Here is a 6,930-nt window from a genome sequence, read left to right as displayed (position 1 = left end):
AGAATTTCCTCATGGTTGCCTCAAGCTGGGACTGTAGCACTATTTCTCCCCTTCATCAGAGACAACAAAGGAAGCATGATACCCACAGGGCAAGGAGGCTGAGCAGGGACCAGTGGGCCCACCCTAGAGCATCTGTGCCTGCTGCTGCCCCTGGGGTGCCTGCCCGCCCTTCCCTGCACTTTCTGGAGGGTGTTTGGGGCCCACTCCTGGTGTCAGGTTCCTGGCCCGCACCACAGCTGTCGCCCCCTTCCCCCGGGGCTGCTGCCTTCCAGGGCTGGAGGATCTGATCCCTCTCAGCCCCACCTTCCCACCCTAGGGGATAGGACCTCATGCTCAAAGCATGCCTTCCCCAGGCCTTAGGCCCCCAGCAAGCTGTGGTCTAACCTGCTCTATAGGAGAGGAAAAGGGAGTTACCCAGGGAATCTCCCTGGGGCAACATCCCTAAGAATAAAGGGACTGGGTCAAAGGAGGTGGAAGGCCCCCCTCCCAACAACCCCTAATGTAAGAAGTGCTCACTCACTTCCAGAGATTGCCCGTGTTCAAGGCTACTATCCTCCAAACACAGACCCCCCCCAGCCCCCAGGCGCTGTCTCCTCATTCTTTCTCAAGCCCCTCCCCCATGGACATGGGGCCATATCATACAGAAAGTTTCATGTGGGGCAGATAGATGGAGAACTTGCCCCCCACCCCCACCACACACACACATATGTTCTGGTCCTGCACAAGATGTTTACCCACATATGGAAGATTAACAAAGCCAGCCATGTGGGTGCACTGGGAAGGAAGAGGGAGGTTTCCTGGCCCATCCCAATCCACACTAAGGCCTAATAGAAGATGCTGGGAGATGGGCCCAACTTTGGAACCAGATCTGCTATGTGGTTTTCTAGCTAGGGGATCCTGGGTAGGTCATGCCCACTGTGGCCTCAGTTTCCCCTTGTGTGCAATCCTGCATCTGGACCAGGATTAGAGGGAGGGAAGGGGCAAGAGAGGAGGACACTCCCCAGCGACAGCAACCCCAGGAAGGGTCCCAGGTTCATTGCAGAGGTCTCCCTCTGGCTTATGGGTCCATATGCCCACAGCCTCCAGAGATGTCTCTGTCAAACCAGCTGTTCCCCAAACAGTTCCAGCCACCAACCGCTGTGGCACAGGGTAGGAAGATGCAGGTGCAAGGCTGGGAGGGCACATCCATAGGACATCTAGGAAGGCTAGGCCTGGAAGGATAAGTGGGTTTAGACAAGGGAGATGATGATTTGGGAAGAGAACTGCAGACAGAGCAAAGGCTCAGAGACATCAGAGTGCAAGGCGAGTGGCATTGGCAGAGGCAGAAAGCCACACCAGAGATGCTGGCCCAAGCCCTAAGTGTATTAAGACATTCAAGGCCAGGCGTGGTGGCACGCACCTGTAATCCCAGCACTTTGGGAGGCCAAGGCAGGCAGATTGCTTGAGCCCAGGAGTTGGAGACCAGCCTGAGCAATGTGGCAAAACCCTATCTCTACAAAAAATATAAAAATTGGTAGCCGGGCGCGGTGGCTCACGCTTGTAATCCCAGCACTTTGGGAGGCCGAGGCGGGCGGATCACGAGGTCAGGAGATCGAGACCACGGTGAAACCCTGTCTCTACTAAAAATACAAAAAATTAGCCGGGCGTGGTGGCGGGCGCCTGTAGTCCCAGCTACTTGGAGAGGCTGAGGCAGGAGAATGGCGTGAACCCGGGAGGCGGAGCTTGCAGTGAGCCGAGATCGCGCCACTGCACTCCAGCCTGGGCGACAGAGCAAGACTCTGTCTCAAAAAAAAAAAAACAACAACAACAACAACAACAACAAAAACAACAAAAATTGGCTGGGCATGGTGGCACGCACCTGTAGTTCTAGCCATTCAGGAGGCTGAGGTGCGAGGATTGCTTGAGCTTGTGTGGTGGAGGCTGCAGCGAGCTAGGATTGTGCCACTGCACTCCAGCCTGAGCGACAGAGCAAAACCGTGCAAAAACAACAACAACAAAGATATTCAGATGCCTTAGCCTGGCAAAGATCAGGGTGCCCACCGTCCAGCTGTAATTCAAGTAAAAACCAAACCATGATTATAAAGAATTCTCACAATGTTCTGATTTCATCCACATGATTTTTGTTTCGTTGTTTTGTTTTGTTTTGTTTTGTTTTAGACAGAGTCCCACTGTGTAGTCCAGGCTGGAGTGCAGTGGTGTGATCTTGGTTCACTGCCACCTCCACCTCCTAGGTTCAAGTGATTCTCCTGCCTCAGCTTCCGGAGTAGCTGCAACTACAGGCGCATGCCACCATGCCCGGCTAATTTTCAGATTTTCACCATGTTGGCCAGGCTGGTCTTGAACTCTTGAGCTCAAGCAATCCACCTGCCTTGGCCTCCCAAAGTGCTGGGATTACAAGCGTGAGCCACTTCGCCTGGCCATCCATATGCTTGATACCCAACTCTTGCACGCTAACACCGGAAGCATGCCTTCAGTCTACCTGCTGGGCAGTCTAGCTCCAGAAGGTCTGAATCAGAGCTGTAGGGTGGGGGTTTTCAGGACCATACTGCACACTGGGCTTTGGGTGGTAGGCAGGGAGCCCGTCCAGCTCTGGGCGGGGGAGTGGTGCAGTGGACTAGGAAAGCTGAGTCACATTCTAAGGAGAGAATCAAGAGCTCCCCAAGTACCTTGCCACTCCAAGCCTCAGTTTTCTTATCTGTAAAATGGAGGTAATAATAGTGGCTAAATAAAGCCACTATTATTAGAAGCTTAGAAGAAAGGATACAGATATGTAACGTAGTAACAGTGTACTGTTATCCACTCCACAACTATATATTGAGTGCTTACTATGTGCCACGGAGCAGTTCAAGGCCCTCAAGATAACCCGTCTGTACTGAACAAAACCAAGAGCACTTCAGAGACGTGGTGTGGAGTGGAGTGGCTTTTAGCTTAGTAGCCGTGGGAGCCATACTGCCTGGGGTTGCATGACTAGCCGTGTGATCTTAACCTAGGTAATTAATCTCTCTGTGCTTCAGCTTTCTTTTGTGTTAAATAGGTGAGTAATGGTATCAACCTCATAGGCCTGTGTGACAGTGAAGGGAGGTAATGCACAGAAGGCGCTTAGAGGAGTGCGTGGCTCAGTAGTGTTAGGTGGGGGTGGTACCCAAAGGTAGGGCCTCCCCATTGTCTAGTGTCCTCAGGGCTCCCCAGCCGGCGAGGCTGGCAGCAGCGGCCCCGCTGGTCCCGAAAGAAGGAAGGGCGTCCTCCTCGGCTCCCAGCGGCTCTCCCGGCTCCTCTCCTCCCTGCGGACGGGGAAGCCTCGGTAACCGCTGTAACTGCTCGGGGAAAGGAGCGCTTCCCCGGCCGGGCTCGGCGCGCACACTGTACCTGGCCGGGATCGTCATATCCAGGGCTCAAACAGCCTTAAGAGGCCGACGCGGTTACTGTCTCCATTTCACCACGGGGGAAACTGAGGCTCTGGGAGGTCAGGTTCCTCATCCCGCACCACGCAGCGAGGGCACGGCGGGACGTGGGGCCGGCGGCTCTGCCTGTCCCCAGCCTCCGCCTGGTAGCCGGCAGCCCTCCCCAGTCACTGCGGCGTGTGCGCGCCCCGAGACCCGCCCCAGGGAGCCAGGAGCGCGGTCGGGGTCGTGGAGGCGGAAAAGGGTGGCCAGGGCGGACCCGTAGGGCGGGCGAGGGGGCGGGCCTTGGGCCGGGCCCCCGCCCCGCCCTCCGGCCCCGCCCGCCGGGCTGCAGCGGGGAGGCGGCGGCGGCTCTGGGCGCGGGGAGTCGGCGGGCGGCGAGGAGCGCGGAGCCGGAGCTGGACGCCGCCGCCGCCACCGCCACCACCACCTGCGCGGCCGTCACCAAGGTAGGGCGGCCCCGCGCCGCCGGCTGTGCCTTCCCGGTCTGCGCGATGGGGGCGTCGGGCGGGACGTGCGCGCTGCGCCCCCCTGGCTGCAGCTCCCGGAGAGGGAGGGATGCGGGGCTCGGCGCGCGGGGGACCTGGCTTTCAGCCCCTTTGCGTGACCTTGCACAAAGCATTGCCCCTCTCCAGGCCTCAGTTTCTGCGTCAGGATAGCGGGCTCATTGGTGGCCCCCTTCTGGCGGGGTTGTTGGGAGGGGCCGCCCGGAGGTCTAGGCTCCTGACGGCTCGCTGCCCGCCTGAGCACTGTCTGCACCGCCCACCCCTCCTGCCCGGGGTGAGGGAAGCTCACTCTGGGCGCGGCCAGCTGGTCCCAACAGGCCCCTGCTGTGGCCCGGGTGCTCCATGGGACTCTTGTCGGGACCCTTCCCCTCTTGGCTGCGTTACCTGCTGGGCCTCAGCTTCCTGGTACAGGAAACGGTGGGGTGGGGGCATCCCCGGGTCCCCGCCAAGCCGGCCTGGGCGTGCAGGTGGGGCATCAGCCGGCCCGCCAAGAGGGTTTACTCGTCTGGGGCTGGAGGAGCCCTAGGTTGGAGGTGGCTGGACTCCTGGCGGCACGACTGCCTGGACCAGCCCCACGTAGGCACCTCGATTTAGAATGGTATAGGACAGCTCCTTCCCCTTCCCCACCCGGGTCAGGTGCTGGTGCCTAGCTCTGTGTCCCAGAGCTAGTGTGTGATAAGGTGTGACACACACTAGCTGGTGTGACAAGGGCTGACTGGCGGCCACGCCTGGACCTCAGAGGGGTGACAGTGCCAAGGGGCCAAGTGCTGTGTCTGCGTGGCATTAAGGGATGGGGCAGAGCACAGGTCTGAGGGACTGTGGTCCCAGGCTCCCTAGGTAAAGAAGACCTATGGCATCTGGCCCAGCCCCTCTGTAAGATCCCCTCTGGAAGGTCTTGCTGCCCCCTTGCACACTCCTTGTGATAGGGATCTCACTAGTTGTAAACCAAGCTGGAATCTGCTACCCAGTCACTGCCTCTCCTGCTGGTCCTGCTCTGGACACACAAACAACCTCTGACCCTTCCTCCCTCACCCTGGGGCAGTGATCAGGTCCCTTAAATATGCTCACCTCCAGACCCAGCAGCCCAGGCCCAGCAGTTTCTCCCATCAGATCCCAGGGAGCCAAGGCAAGAAGACGGAGCCGAGGTGTCTGCCCCGGAGCAGGCTATGGGGCCTCCGCTTTCCTGGGGCTTGTTCAGAACCCACCTGTGCATTAGGACTGCAATGTGTCTCCCCAGCTTCCTGCCCCTCCTGGGGACCGTCTGAGAGGTCTGGAGTGAGGAAAGCCGGAGCCCCTCTGCAGGACTTTCCTGCCCCATGGGGCCTCCTCTCCACCTCCCTGATGCCTGCCCTGTTTGAGGGAGCTGTTTCTAGGAATCACTTCTCAGCCTCCTGGTCTTTCTTGTCCCCTTCATGACCTGCCCCGCACCCAGGGATTTTCTTACAGCCAAAAGAGGGCAGGAGGCCCCTGGACAGATAGTGAGCTCTTTGTCATCACAGGTATTCAAGCAGAACCTGGGGGAGGTCTGTGGAATTCTAGGGCTGAAGTAGTGCCTATGACCTTGCCCTGTGGCCATGGCAGAGCTGCACAGGACTGATAGCTGGACCACAAATGAGTATTATTATCCCCTCATAAAAGCAGACAAAGTATACATGCTGGCCCATGAGCCCAGCTCCAACGCACAGGCTTAAGTGCTACCTGGGTCTCCTGTCATCTCGACACATGTATAATCTGGGTCCTGTTTTCCTGCTTGCCTAATTCAAGCCTTTTTGGCCTGATTTAAGAGCATGGCAGATTCTGGTTATTAAAAAGTCATGCGATGACTTTAATTGCTAATAATTTTTAAATGCACCATGGAATTATGGAATGTCTGAGCTGAAAGGAGCCTTAAGACGTCATCTCATTCACCCCCCTCATTTTACAGATAGGCATCCCCTGTCCCCAGAGGGGATGTGACTGGGCAAAGGTCACACAGCAAACCAGCAACCTAGCCCAGGGATCCTGATTCCAAGATTGGAGTGCCCTTTTTTCTCCAAAAAAACACATAACATATAATAAATGAAAGCAGTCTGTATTTATTCCTGTAAAATTAGCAAAAATAAAAATAAAAGGATGAAACTGTGCTGGCAAGGCTGTAGGGATTCGCCTGTGGCATTTAATTTTGCAGGGCAATCTGGCAGCCTGTTATCATGCAAATAACCATACTTGCCCTTTGCCCTTAGCCGGCTACTCTGGGGACTTTATCCTAAGGAAGTAACTAGAGAGAGAGACATATGTAGTGCTGTTATTTATAAGAAGTTGTCTTCTGGCCGGGTGCAGTGGCTCATGCCTGTAATCCCAGCACTTTAGGAGGCCAAGGTGGGCGGATCACCTGAGGTCTGGAGTTCGAGACCAGCCTGGGCAACATGATGAAACCCTGTCTCTACTAAAAATATAAAAATTAGCCGGGTGTGGTGGCACATGCCTGTAATCCCAGCTACTCGAGAGGCTCAGGCAGGAGAATCACTTGAACCTGGGAAGCAGAGGTTGCAGTGAGCCGAGATTGTGCCACTGCACTCCAGCCTGGGCGACAGAGCAAGACTCCATCTCAAAAAAAAAAATAAAGAAAGAAAGAAGTTGCCGTCTAGTGAAGAAGTGTTCAGTGTTTTATCTGAGGCTTAATAAACATTTCATTTGGCAAATACAGCTTAAAAAATAGTGGCACTGAAGTTTACATTAAGGGAGTCTGGCCAGCATAGAAACAGTTTAATCCAGAAGAAAGACCATGAGACTAAAGTCAGCAGACATAGATTCCAGGATGAAGTCTTCCTCTACCCTACTGTGTGACCTTGGGCCAATCCGTTCCCCTTTCTGGACCTCACTTTCCCCATCTGTGAAATGAGGGTAGATTCAGCAGTTGCTGAATTTGTTTGAGCTCTGACAGCCAACCTCTTAGAGTGAACAAATCTCAGTAGCAAAGCCGAGATTGGAAGGAGATTCGTTAAATGAATCCCCTTAGAGGCAGGCAGTTAGCTCCGCACCGA

The 6,930-nt window shown here is 55.8% G+C and overlaps 1 protein-coding gene across 1 annotated transcript in view; it reads left to right on the top strand.

Moving 5' to 3' along the window:
* The first annotated feature begins 3,717 nt into the window (after positions 1-3,717).
* CORO2A (coronin 2A) overlaps positions 3,718-6,930 on the top strand; it is a 70,147-nt gene continuing 66,934 nt past the window's right edge. The window contains exon 1 of the mRNA XM_032164650.2: positions 3,718-3,850. The gene's annotated coding sequence lies outside the window, so the exon portion shown is untranslated. The remainder of the gene's footprint in view (positions 3,851-6,930) is intronic.

The sequence above is a fragment of the Hylobates moloch genome, unplaced genomic scaffold, assembly GCF_009828535.3.
Source record: "Hylobates moloch isolate HMO894 unplaced genomic scaffold, HMol_V3 SCAFFOLD_10, whole genome shotgun sequence".
NCBI lineage: Eukaryota > Metazoa > Chordata > Mammalia > Primates > Hylobatidae > Hylobates > Hylobates moloch.
This window is presented reverse-complemented; position numbering and strand designations above follow the sequence as displayed.